The sequence below is a fragment of the Meleagris gallopavo genome, chromosome 1, assembly GCF_000146605.3.
Source record: "Meleagris gallopavo isolate NT-WF06-2002-E0010 breed Aviagen turkey brand Nicholas breeding stock chromosome 1, Turkey_5.1, whole genome shotgun sequence".
Classification (NCBI taxonomy): domain Eukaryota; kingdom Metazoa; phylum Chordata; class Aves; order Galliformes; family Phasianidae; genus Meleagris; species Meleagris gallopavo.
The window spans coordinates 96,946,339-96,965,045 of NC_015011.2; the positions used below are offsets into that span (position 1 = coordinate 96,946,339).

General features: G+C 39.0%; 2 long non-coding RNA genes across 2 annotated transcripts in view; one reads left to right on the top strand and one right to left on the bottom strand.

Moving 5' to 3' along the window:
- Nucleotides 1-2,195: 2,195 nt before the first annotated feature.
- LOC109370009 overlaps nt 2,196-18,707 on the top strand; it is a 36,422-nt gene continuing 19,910 nt past the window's right edge. The window contains exon 1 of the long non-coding RNA XR_002119757.2: nt 2,196-4,536. This is a non-coding gene — a long non-coding RNA (uncharacterized LOC109370009). The remainder of the gene's footprint in view (nt 4,537-18,707) is intronic.
- LOC109369998 overlaps nt 17,567-18,707 on the bottom strand; it is a 3,936-nt gene continuing 2,795 nt past the window's right edge. Inside the window, exon 2 of the long non-coding RNA XR_002119750.2 lies at nt 17,567-18,698. This is a non-coding gene — a long non-coding RNA (uncharacterized LOC109369998). The remainder of the gene's footprint in view (nt 18,699-18,707) is intronic.

Genomic DNA, 18,707 nt, shown 5'->3' on the forward strand with positions numbered 1-18,707 from the left:
TTTTTTTTTGTGGAGAAATCTACAAAAGCGATCTGCAAGATCACTTTGGAAACAGAAATGGCGAAAAAAAAGGGAAGTATGACTTCACTTAACCTTTCTTTCCCATCACTCAGAGCCCAGAAGAAGAAAAGAAGAAAAAAACATTAACTAACAAAAGCCTCATTCCTACCACCACCCCGTTTCCCCACGCTCTGGCCACTGAGCTCTGGCACTGCACTGCTCTGCATAGGGGCACCCACCGCCAACAGCAACCCTTTGATCTCTCACTCACCCTCCCAGAACAAATCCTGGCCAGCACAAGCAGTGAACCAGTGACATCTGCCAGTTCAGTGCAGTTTCTTTCCTTTTTAATTGCTGTGACATGTTTAGAAACCCTGTGTGCCAAAGCATGCATTGCATAGAGCAATTTTTCCCTATTCCATAGGCCTTGGCACATGTCCATCAACAAAGGAACACCTATCATGCTGCAGATGGATGCTTCAAATGTGGACAGAATGAAACAGTATTTGTACATCGAACTCATGGAAAGTTCAGTGCTTCCAAACCATTTCCAAAGTGCAGAAAGCACTTTCCTCTTTCTCTCATGACCTAGATGCCAGTAGTTGGTGTCCTTGTTCATTGCAGGGGAGTCGGACCAAATGGCCTTAAAAGTTCCTTCCAACTCTAAAGATTCTGTAATTATATGATATCAGTGCACCTTATACTACTGCATTAAGAATAAAAATGTACATTTTTCTTATTACTGAGGTCTTATGGTTCATATGTCAGTAGAAGGCTAGATTAAAAGAAAGAAAAACCTAAAGAAAAAAAACACTACTTTTCTTCATCCGTTTTCATTCTCAGTTTCTTTAAAAATGAAGAAAAAAAGGTCTCGAATTTGTAGCCTAGTAAGTGTGTTTCAAAGTTTTAGAAATGTTACATTCTGTTTGGTGATGAGCAAAAACCTAGATACTGTGCCTCAGTAATTGTTTCTATGCTTATTGCTTTCAGCTGTGTCAATGGACCTGCTGGTGAGCATGCTGAATTTTACAGAAACACAAATATTTTCACAAAGTCATCACTTGCTCAGAATGTAGTGTAAGGAGGTGAAAAAGAAAAAGAAAAAGAAAAAAGACTCCTGCAAAAACTGAGCAAAGTACAGTTATGAACCTTTGATCAGAAGAGTGGACCCACTGCAGACAGCATGTTTGCAAATAGATGCCTCCTGTATTTGCTCTGCTGTAACGTCCCCTTTGTGTTTACTCTTTATAAGTAGCCAATTGAAAGAGTCCTGGGGCAGGAATATTTGCAGAAACATTAATTTTTAAGGAAATATTGCAAAATATTTGCACGCAGCAAGTTTTAGACGTGGAGTCTGACCACTTGCAAGCAGAACTGTGTTCTGGACATTGTTTTTATCCAGTCAGGGAGTAGGTACTCCTGCTTCAAAGAAAGAGTGTCTGTAGATTTGATGGCCTGAGCATTGTCCTTGCCCAGATGCACTCTGACAGTGGCAAAGGAACCTCAGTGAGTTTTATCTCCCTCTTTCATCTTCAAGAAATGTGCAATCCCACCCAAGAAAAATATGGCTGCTTGTCTAAGTCCAGCCTACTTCATCAGAAACAGCCTCTGCTGCATTTTGAGCTTTGAATTCGTGAAGAGTCTAAGGACATGGAATTACTTGCAGAAATGATACAGCAGATTTTAAAAAAAATGATCCAAAAAAAAGTGACGTAAATTCAAGGGATTTGCTAAATTACTTCGGCATTTATTTACGCAGCTCTTAAAAGTAGTTAACATTTATAATCTTATACTTAGAAATGAAATATTTAAATATATTTTTAAAGCTCCTTTCCTGAGACCTCATAAGCTGTACTTCAGTCTGGAGAGACTTTCTACAGCTGAGTTATAAATCCCTGTAAATAAGGGATTTAAAAAGGAAAATCTGACAGACTTTCATCTATATGTAGGACCAATAGTTTCCATGGAAAGATAATGTTCTTGTCTTTCACGTTTTCCCCCGTTGTCATCCCTGATTTCAGCCTTTTTGGCTGTTTGTTTTCAGTCCCTCCTTTTGTTTGTTCCATGACTTCTGCAGATATCAGATGGGCTCTCAACGCTCCAAAGGCTCTGGGAACACCACAAGCAACATTACACTCAGGCAGCAGTGCAGCTTTTTCTCCATAGGTGGCAATTGAATATAGTTGTATAGATTTATGCAGAAGAGACAGAAAATGTTTGGTGAATGTTTGTAAGGGCATGAGAGCACAGAGGTCAGCACAGTTGGGAGACAACAGAACTGCTGCAGGAAACAGCCTGGGCCAAAGACCTATCGCAAGGCCAAAAAGAAAACATAAAAAGTTAAGTTGAGAGAGAAAAGTATCACTTCTGCTGGTTTCCAGCCTCTGAGGAGTGTTCATTTGTTGCTGTTGAAGTCTCCCTAAGCTCTCTGGCTATCAGCACTGAGAAGCAGTGTTAGGACAGGACAGGCTCTTTATCTGAGTTCCCAGTGTCTAAGCAGCTCCATGCAGTCCAGCGGCAATATGGCTCTTTGTCTCCCACCCTCTCATCCTCACTAGCACAAGCAGCAGCACAAGATCAGATGTGCTAGCAGGCAGCCAGTTTAAATCTGCAAATATCGTTCAATTAATATGGTGAGCTGCTTGCTGCATGCCAAAAAAGCATAATAACACATGATAAGGAAAGAACAAAGGTGTACTAAAAAAGAAAACTATCACAGAAATATAAGAAATCTGTTTTCTAGTGGAACAACAGCCTGAATAGTACAGTGTGATAGTGCTTCATTTTTATTTTTTTCCTGTCCTGAAGTTAGCAAATGGCATTTACAGATATGAAAAGAAATGTTGAGATTTAAGCTAGCACAGTGTCAACTGGGATTTATGGTTTTCAAGACTGTCCCGAGTTGACCTGTGTCCAAGTTTTCTATTAACCAAATGGCCAAAGTTCACAGGGGTCTGGGTATGTTGAGAATTTATTTTGGACCATACTTGATTTTACTTCTATTTTCAGACATGCCCAGAAATTCTGTACGGATGATAAAGTCAAGCTACTTTTATTATCATTCTCAGTTATCAGTTCACAGGAGGGACAGTTCAATGGCTTCTGGTTGAAATATAAGCCTTGTATATATTTTCATTTTTATTTTTTCCCCTCTCTATCTCAAAGGAGAATGAAACTGTGCCTTATTCTAGCTCACTCCTCCCAAGGTCAGTTGCAAATTTTACTGATCTTCTGCCTGCCAGAGGTGATGAGGGAAGTTAAAGGTGCTATCTTTCACAGTAGATGTTGGTCCCATGTCCATTTAAAAACTTTGTAGGATTTCTGCCAGGATATGGGTAACTAGAATCTATCTTGATTAAGTACTTATGTAAGTTTAAAAGTGCAACCTAAATCCCTTTTCCTCAAATCACAGTGCTACACTGAGATATAGTATTCTTTTTATTCCCAGACCTCCACTGCTCTCAGACACAGAACAGCTGGTATATTTTCTCCTTGAAATGGGTGAAGTGCTTTCTTCATTTACAAAATTGTAAAAGCTTTTGGACTGCTATAATGAATGGGATGCACAAGTGAAGCACACTGTAAAAATAACAAAGAAAAGAAAGTACCTTTTATGTTCTCTTTAAACCCAGAGCTTCTCTGTGTGCTCTGAACCTGCAAGTGCTATTGACTGGGAGATCAAGGTGCCGAGCCTGCTGGTGATTAAGCACTTTGTATTTACTGGTATCCCACCAGCTAATCAATTCTCCCAGCCCTCCATGTTCATTCCTATTGCCCATTAGAACTATTATGCTTCACAGTCTCCTGTAATGATTTAAATATCAGACAGTTCAGTCTGTTGCCTGTCCTAAAAAATTTGGCTAACCAGAAAGGAACATGTTAGCACAGAAGAAAAATCCAATGGTATTTCCTAAATAATTTATTTTCTTAGAATTAGAAAGGCAAAAGAGGTCTACAAGATTAGATCACAATTCCGTTCTTGGAGTATTCTTGTAAATTATTGCTGAATATACATCTATAGATAGTGCATATACCCATTGGAGTCAGTCTCCATTTTTGTCCCATACACTGATTCCTCTCATTTATCAATACCTGTACTTGCTTCAAATCAAAACTGATGTGGCTGCACTACAATTCAATTTTAAAGCAGGGGATACCAAGGGAAGTACATTTTGCAAGACATTTGCAGGTTTAGTCCAGAATGACACCTGATGACTGTGCTTTTCAAAGCAGGACTCGCTGCTCTTAGGATATCAGACAGCTGGCCCACTCAGGTATTCAGCTATCTAATAAAAAGTGATTTCTCACATAATTTTCTCTTTTCTCATTTAAGGCTGGAACATAACACTGTGTGTGGATTGCTCATTTAGGTGCAACCTTCCGGTGGAACTAAGGTGTGGTGCCAACCAAATCTACAGTTTTCAAAGGCATTGCTGAATAGAACTGCAACACATTAACTAAGCCCAGAAATCACCAGTATTAAAATTGCAGTTACGTGGACCAGGAGGTGTCAAGAGCAGGACATACAGAAGAAAGGTGAGTGTTTTACTCATTGGTAAAAATGGGTAGTTGCTGGGGAAGGAAGTGAAACACCAGCAGTAAGAGCAACTAAGAACATGCTTATTCCTCTATCTATGCAAGAGTCTGGGAAAAATGGGTATCTTCTGCTAATGTTGGTCGGGGAAAGCAGGGCTCCCTCAACAGCATTTCTCAGCAAGGCAGCACAACTATTTGTTGTAGTTCAGTTTATTTTATTCTTCTCCACATGGCAATTCTTGCTAGTCTGGTGAAAAACCATAAGCTGGTATAGGGGTTTGGCTCTTGCTATCCATCTTTCTCTCACTGCTGAAACCAGGAAGACAGGAGGTATAAGCAGTAAAGCTCAGGACAGTGAAGGGTGGCACCTTGGCAGAAAAGCAGCTGCTAATTTAGCAATTCCAGCTCTGAAATTACTAACATCTTAGCCAGATGATAACTTGTACTTAGTTGAATGGGCAGATAAGCAAGATGAAAGGTGGCGAAGATCTGCAGTAGCTTTGATGTGGTGCTTCTTACACAGGCTCTTTTGAGGGTAGTAAAAAATGGCATAGTACAGTCATTTGGTGAACTGGAATTTAATAACATAGGATATAAGAAGGGATATTTATTTTTTAAGGATTTGGTGTCTGAGAACAACACAAACAGTTATGAAATCTGTTATGAAATTCTGCAATAGAGTTATGGACACTGACCTTGATTCTTTTATCTGACACCAATCAATTAGAACAATTACATCTTAAGTTCAAGGAAAAATGAGGGAGTGATGTATTTTGTGGCATTTGTTTTACTTAAGTATTTCACATACCTGTTTTGGCCACCATTCCAGCATAATATGACTGATTGTATGTCAGTGCCTGTAAGACAAAAGCTATAGGATATGTGCTTTTTACTTTCTGCATACCTTGTGCAAATACTACTCTTAGTGACTTCTGCAGTGGTTCAAAACAAGTACTTAGCAATTGCTCCACTCTGTCATAGAATCATAGAATCACCAATGCTGGAAAATACCTCTAAGATCATCCATTTCTACCACCAATATTTCCCCACCAAACCATGTCTCTTAGAACTACTGTTCCTTGAACACCTCCAGAGGCAGTGACTCAATTACCTCCCTGCATAGTTCATCCCAGCACCTTTTGGAGAACAAATTTTTCCTAATATCCAACCTGAACCTCCCTCGGTGGAATTTGATGCCATCCCCTCTTGTTCTGTCACTGTTACCTGGAGGAAGAGGCTGAGCCCCAGCTCACTACAATCTCCTTTCAAGTAGTTGTAAAGAGCTACAAAGTCTCCCCTGAGCCTCCTCTTCTCCAGACTGAACAATCCCAGCTCCCTCAGCTGCTCCTCATAAGACTTGTACTCCAGGTCCCCCATCAGCTTTGTTGCCCTCCTCTAGCCACACTCCAGGGCCTCAATGTCTTTCTTATAATGAGGAGCCCAAAACTGAACATAGTACTCAAGGTACGTCATCATCAGAGCTGAATACAGAGGGATGATCATCCCCTTGCTCCAGCCAGCAGCACTATTTCTGGTACAAGCCAGGATGCCATTGGCTGTCTTGGCCATCTGAGCACACTGCTGGTTCATGTTCACCAAGCATTGACCAACATCCCCAGGTTCATTCCCTCCACATAGTCTTCCAGCCACTGTGCCCAAAGCCTGTAGCGTTGCCTGGGGTTGTGGCCAAAGTGAAGGACTCAGCATTAGGTCTTGTTAAACTCCATCTCATTGGCCTCAGCCCAGCTACCCAACCTGTCCAGATCCCCCTGAAGGGCCTTCCTACCTCCAGACAGATCGACACTTCCTCCCAACTCGATGTCATCTGCAAACTTACTGGGGATGCACTCAATCCTCTCGTCTAGGTTAACAATAAAGATAATAAACAGAATAGGCCCCAGTACCAACCCTTGGAAAACACTACTTGTGACCAGTCATGAGATGGATGTAAATCTATTCATCACCACTCTCTGGGTCTGGCCATCCAGCCAGTTCTTTACCCAGCAAAGAGCGTACCTGCCCAAGCCATGGGCTGCCTTCTTCTCCAGGAGAATACTGTAGAAGACAGTGTCAAAAGCTTTGCTAAAATCTAGGTAGACTATATTGGCAGCCTTTCCCTCATCCACCAGGAAGGTCACTTGATCACAGAATGATACCAGGTTCATTAAGCAAGACTCCACAGGCCTCTGACTGTGATCATCTAACCAATCGTTTATCCACTGAACAGTCCAGTCTTCAAATCTTTACTTCTCCGATTTAGAGATAAGGGTGTGGTGCAGGACCATGTCATAGGCCTTGCACAAGTCTAGACAGAGGACATCAGTTGCCCTTCCTTGGTCCACCTACGCCATTATTCCATACAGAAGGCCACCAGATTGGTCAGGCAATATCTGCCCTTGGGGAAACCATGCTGTCACAGATAACTTTGCATGTGCCTTACATGTCTTGCATGTGTCTTAACATAGCTTCCAGGAAGGTCTTTTCCATGATTTTCTCAGGCACAGAATTGATACCGACCGACCTGTAGTTTTCTGGATCTTCCTTTCTAAAAAATGTGAGTTGTTTTTTCCCTTTTCCCTTTACTGAGTGCCTCGCCTGACAGACACAACTTTTTGAACATGATGGAAAGTAACATAACAACTACATCAGCCAGTTCATTCAGGACACTGAAATGTTTATCAACAGGTCCCATGGACTTCGGCACATTCAGTCCCATCAGATGGTCTTGAACTTTCTCTTTGCTTACAGTGGGAGGGATTTTGCTCCGACAGTCTCCATCTAGAGGTTCAAGGTTGTGACACGTGGGAAGCCTGACTGCCAGTGAAGACTGAAGTTAAGAGCTTCTTGAATACATCAGTGTTCTCCATGTCTGTTGCAGCCATTTCTCCCTTCTCATTTATCAGAGGTACACACTGCTTGGCCTTTCTATTCTGACCAATGTACCTACTTCCTTGCTTCCACTGTCATGTCCTTCTTTTCTCTCTGTTTGACCAGCAGGTCTTTGATAAGCCATGCCATGCATTTCCTGCCTCTTCTGCTTGATTTCTTAAGATGGCAGAATGGAGAGCTCTAATATTCTCACAAAGGTGTCATTAAAGAGCTGCCAGCTCTGTTCTATTCCTTTATCCCTAAGCACAGTTTCTCCTGTGGCTGATGAAAGATGGCCTCGTCAATAGGCTCCCCTTGATCAGGTGGCCTGTAATAGAGCTCAAACACCAGATGTCTTTTATCTGTCCAGTCCCTGATTTTAACCCACAAGTTCTCAACCTGATCACAGCTGTTTTTTAGAGGTAGCTTTTCAGAATCTATCCATTTTTTTAAGATAGAAGGCAGCTCATTTGCCCCTCCTGCTCTGCCTATTTCTTCTAAAAAGCTTGTTGCCTTCAATCATAGTATTCCAGTAGTGTGGTACATCCACCCTGTTTTCATAATAGCAATTAAGTCATAGCTTTCTAATTACACCATGTCTCCCACTGCCTCCTGCTTATTTCCCATGTTGTGTGTATTGGTGTACTTCAGGTACAAGGCATTTCAGCTGGGCTACTGGCTGTGTTACCTTATTGGAGGAACCCTTCCAAATTCCCTGGTGACAAATCTGAGGCTTTTTCTGCTGCTTCATAAAGTGACAGTGTTCCCTGGCTCTTCTTTGTCACACAGAAGTACAGCTCTTTCCCCTGTCAAATCTTGTTCAAAGCTCTGTAGGTTGCTAGTGTTTTCTCTTGGTTGTTTAATTTTGATGCAGTGCCTAAAAAAAACATGCAGCCAGCCAGCTCCCCCAAGAAAATGGTGTGGTGAATGTATTAAAAAATGTAAGCTCCTGAAATGGACCTCGGGACAGCCAATAAATACTGGATGAGCACATCTCTGTGCAAAATATCTTTCTTGTAGCCAAGTCATGCTCTCTATTGAGCTATAGGTAGCAGATGGCTCTGGAAAAAAAGCATATTGGGCAGAATGCCACAGGGCATTATTAAATTCTTCATCTCACAAAAGGATTCACATGAATTGCTTTTCCCTTCTTGGGTCATATAAACTGCAGTGTGTGACTACGCACAAAGAAACTCAACTGAAAATTCTAGGGCCATCAAATAGCTAGAAAGTATTATCTTTAGGAAAACAGCTAGTGGTTATGAGTTTTAGGTTATCCAATGGATTCAGTGTCATACTTTAAAAAAAAGGCAAAATTTCCTAAAACATCTTGCATTTAAGAATGTTGTCTTTGTTGTTGCAAACACATTATTGTATAATGAGGAAGAATTTATAGAATATAATATATAGCAATAATTTGTCTGTGCTAATATGCTGGTGAGCTTTGACTTATCAAAGTAAATCTCATAATCAGCTTTAACTAAAGAGTATGGATGCATCAGACCACACTTGGTCTGACTCACCGGTTTGGTCAATTGATTACAGAACAGATCAACATAGACTGCATACTTGATTTGGACCATGTGGGCCATTTGCAGTGTCAATTTTTACTGGCATTTAGTTATTTCACTTTAACTTTTTAAATTTCTGTGATTTTACTTTTGTTATGTTTTTAACAATAATAATAGTAATAATAATAATAATAATAATAAACATTCTGAGTATCTAACTGAGAAAAAATTCTGCAACACTGTCTTCTTAGTAGAGATGTGATGAAAATGGTTGTAGTTTCTTCTAAATTGTGCACAGGACAAATTCCACATTTAAGCCCTTCAGCATCCAATATATCAGTTCCTATTCACATTTATATTCACATTTACATGTAGTCAAGCTTACCTGGCTGCACTTTATCTTCCTTTTTTTTTCCAGTAATGTCTGAGAACTTGTTGCAGGTCTTGCACCAGTACTACAGTTAAAGGAAAAATCTATTTTATGACATTTCAATCTTCTTTCTCAACCAGAACTAATAATGAAACTATAGGTGACCTGGATAACAAAAGTAAGGGGGGAAAATGGTAAATACTGTATGAAGTAAAACATTAAATTTAGAAAGAAACCATGTTCTAATATGGTAATGACTGTGTCTCTCAGACTTGATTCTGAATAAGCATACTTTGGAAAACTCTGGACTTAAGGCACTAAGTAGTACCTTCTTTGAGGAAGTTCTTTCACTCAGTCTTATACCAGTAGATTGCAAGCAGTGCCTTAAATAAAATCTTCAAGAACATGTAATCTGAGTATTTTTTTATGATAAACTAAAACCACAAACCTTTAGCTATATACCTGAAGTTCTGCTGACCTTCAAAAACAAAAAACAAAAACCAACCAAACATGCCTGTTCTGATCTCTTCAAACTATTTAGGGATTGTTTAGAGCCAACATCCTAATTAATGTATTTATGCTCTGGAACATATGGTCTTAGAGACAAATGTCTGAAACATTGGAACGAAGCGGCAGAGAGAAATTACATGAAAATACAATTGAAATTCTCATGTGTTTGTTGTCTGAAACCAAAGAGCAGAATAGGAATAGATAGTCACGTTGCAGTGTAGAGAACTCCAGTGTCTGCAGCTTAGTATAGAAATATCACAGTTCTTACCAATAAAATCAAGTATTTTTGAGAGGTTAGCACCATACATGAGGAATTGTTAAGAGGATAGAACAACCTCATTCTAAAGAAGGGCCTCAACTAGCAAGGAGAACTGCAAAGAAAGCTCTGAAACTGCTGTGGTATAGTCCAGCAGGTGGCTGAAAATTACACGGTCATTTGCTCACTCCCCTCCTACTCAGTAGGATGGGGGACAGAGCTGAAAAAACAAAGTAAAACTCGTGGGTTGAAATAAAACTATTTACTAAGACAGAGAAAAGGAAAAGAGTAATAATTATGACAAATATATATATACTTTTTTATGTGAGTATATATAACAAGTGATGCGTAAGCAATTGCTCACCGCTCCCTGACCAATGCCCAGCTTGCCCCCCAAGCAGTGGAAGTGAGCAAGATGAATTCCCACCCCCTCCAAAATTCCTACCTCTTGGTGTGATATGGTATGAAATATCCTTTTTGCTAGTTTAAGTCAGCTGTTCTGATTCTGTCCCCTTCCAGCTGTTTGGGCCCTTTGCTGGGAATGGTTTTGACTGTGCAACACCGCTTAGCAGTAACTATAAACATGGGTGTGTTATCAGCATTGTTTTTTTTCCTAGAACCAAAATGTAACATCGTATCAGACACTCTAAAGAAATAAATTCTGTCCCAGTTGAAACTAAGACAGAAACAATGATCATTAAAGCAAAATAATCAGACTCCAGTTGAGGAAAACAGAAAGCTGATCAAAACGTAAGGGGTCAAAGCACTGCAAAAGTATTGCAAAAAGCTATTTAAAAAAAAGTATACATGAAAATTGCATGTGTATGTGTTTCCTTGTGAGAAGCAGCATCTTAATCTGTCTTGATACTAAAGCTAACTCAGAAGGGTACTTCTCAAAAGAATTTATAGAAGTTGACAACCAGAAAAGCCATCTGTGGCTGGGCAGCAGAGTAACCCAAACTATGGATTTATTTGATCAGGAAACAATACATTTTGAGAGAGGGCCCAGTTTAGCATTCCAACAGATTGGAAAGATAAGCCACAGAAATAAAGACCCAAAAATATATGTGCCCCCTATCGCTGGAGTCCCCCCTGCAAAGAGTTCCATCGATCCTAATAAAGACTGCAAAAAGTACTGGCAGGCATGCAGAAAAGAGGGAGAATGTAGGAAAGACCATCATTTATGAAGAAAGAGCACAATGTAATCAAGCTTTGTCTAACATGCTAGGTTCAACTACAAACATCTCAGCAAAATAGCTCTTCTGGTATAGATTTTATACATACAAGCTGTGTGTCCTTTCCTTTCAAAACACAAAACCTCTGCTATGGGGGTTATTCAATTTATACACGACATCCTTCACTCATCACCATGCCAAAAGACACAATCTGGGTGCTGGGATATTACGGGAATGCTGATATTAAATAACGATAAAATTTCTTTCGAATACTTTGTCTGTGGTACCATTTTACTGGGAGTAAATAGAAAGCACTATGCAGGAACAAGTTTCACCAAGTCAGTATCAACAGCTGCTGCTTTAAGAATGCTAAAGAAATTTAGTTATTGAGTAGCAGAGATCAGCCAACTGATCAGCTCTCTCCCACACTCCTGGTGTCCGTCTTTGTGTTCTGAGTCTTTGTTGTAAGATTCAGGATTTCACAGGATTTTGTAAAAATAAATTTTGTTCTGTTTCATATGTGTCAGAAAGCAGGATTATATGCGTGGAACTCCACTACATGAGTATAACTTTCTCCTGGGAAAATACCTAGTTCAAAAGTTTCTAATGCAGACATCAGTCTTGGATGTATTAAATTAAAAACCCTAAAACTTGAAGCCTCCAAAGACAGCTAGATGCCCGTTAAGTTCAGAAATGAAGTCAAGATGAGAAGCCTGTGGATGGAAATGTAATTTGTATGTTTTTGAAAGGAAAGTTATGCCTTCTGTCATGGTCAATTTTGGATTGTGCTAATGGAGATAGACCTAGCCATAACAGGAGGAAGTACCAAAGAAGATCATTGCCAAGTGAAACTGTCTATCTTTTTCCTGATCATCATTGCATACTGCACGCATATATTGACCCTGGCTTTTTTTTTCTTCCAAATAGACTGAGGTGTTTTTTTTTGTTTTTGTTTTTTTGTTTGTTTGTTTGTTTTTTTTCCTTTTTCACATTTTCATTTCTGGTGAAAATGTATTAGTCTGAATGGGAGTCTAATTCAGGTTCTTAGATTTACCAGCTAGAGGGGTCTGCCTTCTCCTCACTGGCTCCATGGGGAATCCAAGAAGCATTACCACAGTATTTGAAGGTTAGCCAAAATCCAATCTCACTACAGCACTGCTAACCACAAGTACTCCATATTCCGAGTGAGATCTTAAAAAAAGCCATACTGGCTAAAATTTCCAAAGATTCTTCAAGAAGATATTTGTCATCTGCTACCTGTTTCTGGTGAATCACGTTAGTGAACAGCTTTCTCCTAAAATCCAAGCATAAATATTCACGCAAAAATAACAGAACTTTTTATCTTTTTACATGAAGAGGACACTCACTACCTATGTTCTCTTTACAAGTGTGTAGTGTTCCCCTTCTAGACTTTTCTATAGATTATTAGTAGCTTCTTCATCCTTTGTTCCTTTCCATATTCTTTGACACTCTCTTCTCTTTTTATTAACTACTCACAGCCATTTCTTCTACTTCTTGTTCATATTTCCTTCCATCTCCTGCATGCTTTGTCCACAGACAAGGGGGAATCTTTATTAATAAAAGGTGTAGATCACTAGTGTCTGCACCATGCTGTCCATTTCTCATTGTAAGTAGGAGGCAGCTCTGTTACATGTGAAATTTCTGAGCACATGTACACAGAAATTTAAAATCAAAAGCAGACAAATTAAAGTAAGCAGAATTGACCTGTTTGTAATCTCGGGAATTATTCCAAATGAACCTTCCAAAAAGGGTAGAAATTGTTGAATTAGATGGATTTTTCCCATTCCACTTCTTTCTCTGTTTCCTGTTGTCACTCTTTTCCTCTTGAGTATTTAATATAATTTGTGGTTTAAAAGTTGCTTTTACAAATATTCAGAGTCTTCAGTGTTTTATATCTGGCAGATTCATAACCTCAAACTGTTCGGTGTCCTTTTGTCTCTTTAAAAGGTCTCATCAGATGAAATATAATAAACATAAAAATAATAAAAATATGTTATAAGCTTAGGAATGAAAAGAAGTACCATTGGAAGATCTGATTTGCATTAATTATCTTCAAGTTCAGGAACCAATGAGTTAAAATCTTTATTTTTTTGTCTTCTTCCCTCTTACCCAAATATTCATTGAGGACTGAAAATAATTATTTTCTTTTATTGGGAACTGTGGGACAGGCTCTTGAAGGCATCACTGTAGAAGTCAGTTTGGGATATAATTGGCAAGCTGGAAAGGAGATACACACAGCTCTGCTGTACCTATCTTCAGATAGGACCCTGTTCAGTGCTACAGTTGAAAAGGTACACGAATGCTCTGACACAGGTCCTAGTAAAGAGTTGCCATCAGAAGGCATGCTGACCCACAGTGTTAGTTTAGTCAAAAAATGCAAGTTCCTGGAGGCCTTACAGTGAGGAGGATATGCAAACTGGAAGATGGGAGATGAGCCCTTTCATGTGACATATCTGGGCTAGTGCTGACTGAGCTATCTCTAAATTCATAGCAGGCTGCTCAGGCTATGCGTCCACTGCAATACAAGCTTGAGAAGGCAAGGAGGAAGTGAGAGGATGAAGTCCCAGCTAAGCGCAGACAAGAGACATTTTGATTTAGGAAGTACTTTCAACCCCAAGGGATATAGGAGACGCAGATGTTGCACTGCTATCTAGAAACTTGTATGCATTGCATTTCCATGCACTAATACACACAGACAAGTATTTTTCTTTCCTGCGGAGACATACCAGAGAGCAGGCAGTGTCCCCTGGAGGCACCCTACTGCAGTAGAAAAAGGATATACTGCACATTACCCTAGACAGAACAGCTGCAGCTCTGCTCATTCTTCAGTAATATGACAGCGACAAAATATTTTTGTTGTGGAATAGGCAACCAAAATGCAACATCTGCAAAGTAAAGCAAATTCTTTCAATTCCTTCTGAGTAGGAGGCAATCTATGTAGTGAATATAACTCTGTTTATGCTGTTGTTTTCATAAATACAAAGACAAAGCACAAAGATTTAATTGCAAGGCCCAGTGCAGGCAAAATACGGCAGCAATAACACATCAGAGAACTTCATTTTCTGTCATCTATCAGTCTATAGGCTTTCTCTCTGAAAAGTGAGCATCACTTCATGATATGTGAAAAAAAGAAACAATGCTGGCAAGTAATCCTTGACTTCAGTGAGCACTGCTTGAAGCCTCACCTGGAGTTCAGTGTCAATTCCAGGACTTGCTTAGAAGGCAAAAGGCTTAAGAAAGAAGTGAAGATAGTTCTCAAATACATAAAACAGTCACTGCAAACAGGGAAAGAATAAACTGTTCTCCTGAGCCAGTGGAAAAAGGAAACCAAGTAGTGGGTTTAAGTTTAGCAGAGAAGCTAACACAGAAGCAGTGAACTGTGAAGTTATCACTGCATTAGATGTCCAAGCACAGCATCAACAGACTCAGCAGAAGCAACTCATCCTAGGGCAGGAGTGGGAACTTCCTGAGCATCCCTTCCCTCTGTTTTCTCTGATTTCTCCTGGTAGACATGAAGCACTTACACTGAATTCAGGTGTAAACTTCCATCTGCATGCAGATGTAAGAATCTTATTATGAATGGATGATGGTGAAGAGTGAGGAAAAAATGATGACTGCCTTCCTTGAAATGTCTTAGTTTAGACTTTATTAAACAACTAGTTGCTTTGCTTGCCTTGTCTAGATGTCACTTCTGAAAAATCGCATTCAAATTCTTCTAAACTGGGCATCAATAGCTCAAATCTTGCACACCTACATGACCAGATTCCCCTTTACATGGTCTCTTTGATGGCTTTGAATCTTTGCCTGGGATTTGTGGATTTCCAGCAGCTTAACAACTACAAGGATGTCACAGCTCTGTATGGTGGTATCCAAGGCATTTGTGCAATAAAGACATACACGTACACAACATTCAAGATGTACTAGCCTTACAGTGCATGTGCTGAAATGGTGATCTGTACATGTACTCACAGTCTCCTGGGCTGCAGAATCTTTTGACTTAATTGAACATGTACAATAGGCTTGACTTGTCTCAAAAACAGGTTATCTGTATTTCGTATGTGCAATTGCTTTGAGGTATCCCAGACGCATTTGTTTTCCTGAGTCTCCATTATCTGGTCAGAAATCTTGAAAAAAAATGTGGGAACCCTCCCTATAATATTAGGAGTACTGGGGAAAGAGGAAATGAATATGACACTGTTCTGGCCTGCAGTGTACATACACTAAATTGGCTTTTGCAGTCATGGTTGAAGTCATTATTCTTGTACTGGCTGGGCATTAGTTTGTGCATATTAATATTTTAATTTTACAGGCTATATCAAGTTGCATGGTACTATTCCTGTTGTTTTCTTTTGTTGTTTTTTTTCTTGTTTTGTGCCTTTTCCTAACTTTCCAGATGTGAGATGGATCGCAGTTTGATTGTCAGGCCAGTCCCAGCTGTCCACCCTGCTAAAGAAAGAGATTATTGAACATATATCCCTTTTTGCCTTCTAGGTGCTAGGCTGCTGGTACTATGAAATGTGAAAGAGAGCGTAAATAAGGAATATAATTTGTATTTTTCTTATTAATACTGTATCTCTGCCATCGTTTGTTACATTCTTTGTTACTGTAAGTGCTGTGCAGAATCTCATTAGTGGTCATGCTTTCTGGTTTCTGTTCTCTGTTTTAAATCTGTTTCTCATTTCCTGGCTGTTAGTTTTAGCTTGAGGGTTGTTTTAATTTATGATATTGTCATTCTGACTCCTATTTGTGGTGTGAGATGATGGTGCATGTGCATTTCTAACAGTTCTTGTAGCTTTCCACATTCATGTAATTCTTTGTCTCAAGGACTCCCAAGTTCACGTTATTTTGCATAATGTCATTGCTGTCTGGATAAAAATTATTGCACTTTTAAGCATCAGTAAAGACAATTATCATCTGATTTAGACTATTTTGAGGTTTCTGTTTCAAATGGAATTTTTTGACACTGGGCTTTTTCTGTGCCAGTGAACAAACAATTAAACAGCTGCACAGACTTTATTGAGGATCTTTCAAGAATATTTCCTTGTAATCTACAGGGCAGTGCTTTAGCTGAGAGAGTTCAAAACATTCAAGCCCAGATGGACAATGGAAGGCAGTGGCTATTGGGTGCTCTTCTGCATTGTATCAAGAAAGAAAGTATTTGCCATAATGTAAGATAAATTATTTTGAGAAATTGGTCCACGCTTTCTTTCTGTGTTTTGGAATTCCAATTGAGTAGCAGTTATATTTAGCTTTAAAATGGAAGAGCTTTATTCCAGGACTGCTAATCCCTAACATTAAAGAAATCATGAATTTCTCTTCGCAAGTGCAGAAGTGTCTTGAAGTCACAAGGCCTTATGCAATATTAAAGGGGGGGGGTGGGGGGGAGGGGAGAAAAACTATCCCACATTTTACCTTCCTGGTTTTGAGACTTATAGTTACATGATGACATTTTATTCCAAAACTTCAAGAGATGAATATATAGTCAATTTTAATGATAAGAACATACGGGTTCTAATGCTCCGGCTGTTAAAAAAGAGCCAGGTATTTAAAAAAATATCAGAAATTTGGTGATGCTGACATCTCTGACATTTCCACAGAAGAATGTCTAAAAACAACCAGTCCATGTAACAATTTTGACAATACAGGTAAAATCTGGAACTTGTCTCACTAGCTGCCTGAAGAGATGAAGATCAGTACTGTACTTACAGCGTTAAACTTGATATCTAAAATAATGCAGCCATGTACATGGTTTAGTAAAGTTAACATGACTTTAGCTTTGATGATAGCTCACAAATGTTAAGAAGAGGTAATGCTGAGTTAGAAGAGTGCTTCCGAACATCAGAATATATTTATGTGTGCATTTAAATACTCTTGCTGGAAAATACAACTCCATGGGATCAATCCAAAAGTGGGTAGTTTTTCTAGAGTGGATTTGGCTTGGTGCGTATGTTTAAGAAAATCTTGCTTTCCTTTTAAATGTGTCAAACTCATAAATGCTGTGTTCATATATTTATTAAATACTGACTCTCCTGATATTTTTCTTCCAGATTGATGTTCTTTCTTAATCCATTTTAAACCCTACTTTTCATACATAGTGGTTGTTGGTGGAAGTGTGCTGAAATTTATTAAATATTCAATAGTCACCTAAACTGTCTAAAACTGCAAAGTCATGAAATGCCAAGGTATTTTTTCTTGAGCCAGACAAATTGAATTTTGATAATAAAATACTTTGCAGCAACACAATTTACAAAACATTGAGAATTAAGCCTTCTTTTAAATTCAGTGTTTGCTGACTTTGGGAATCTCACATAGGCCAATATAACCCAATTATATAATCCTTTATTTGCATTAATCAATGGTTTCATAAATAAGGATGAGACAGAGCAATATTTTGAATAGGGAAACCCATGAGAATAGGGAAGCAAATGCATTACCTTCTTTAATTAAAAGGAGAAGAAAAAAAAAAAAAGGAACTTAATGCTGATACTGTCTCTTCTGTCTCGTATAGCTAGGAAAATTTGCTGTATGAGATGGCAAGCCATAGTGAAAGCTGCTTACTAGGAATGCTGGAAACTCTCAGTGCAGGAGTCATCTGTGAAGTCACTCATACAGCCTGTGAGTAGCAGCTTGGACCCAGGAAGGGAAGACTAATTCCTCAAGTCACAGAAGTGCTCTGAAGAAATGGCAGTTACTGATCAAAAAATGTGTTCAGCTCTTTAGAGGCTTGTTTCTTCTCTTGGGTGGAAATGTTTTATTGCAGATATTTGACAATTCTGCTGTAATGACAAGGATACACTGCTAAAGAAAAAAAAAAGAAAAAACATCAATGGGATGACAAACTAAAAATTTTGAGCAAAAACTGTGTTAGAAGGCAAGAAATACACCCCAAAAAAGACAGTTTTTAAAGTCTATTAAAGATTCAGATATTAAAATGTAGCCAAGAGAATTCAGATTCATTTCTGCTGTGAAGAATCTCCAAGAAGGGAATGTGACCTCTATTATTATTATTAATAGTAATAATATTATTATTGGATCTACTGAGCCAGCTTCTCCTGCTGGCTATATAGAAGCCTTCAGGAATCCACACTATTAGAATGAAGCCTATGATCATTAACTGCAGGACATGATCATAAAAGGGATTCTTATCTAAGTCTTAGGGCCTCTTCACATAGGACTTTCCTTGAAAGAGAAAAAAATGGATAAGAGACGTTTCAGATGATAATTTTTCACTAATCAGTCTCTGAACAGTCCTGACTGTTTCCTCGACAACGTTTTTGGTCACTTCTTTCCAGCCCTTCTCTTCTTCACCTACTTCATCTGAGATGCAGAACGTATCTCACATTGTCTTCCTCACTTCCTTGTTTTTCTTACCACTGTCTTTTCCCATCCATTTCAGTTTCCATCTCTCTGTCATGTTTTCCACTGCTTCTCTACCCCTTCCTGTACCTTTGCTAAGGAAA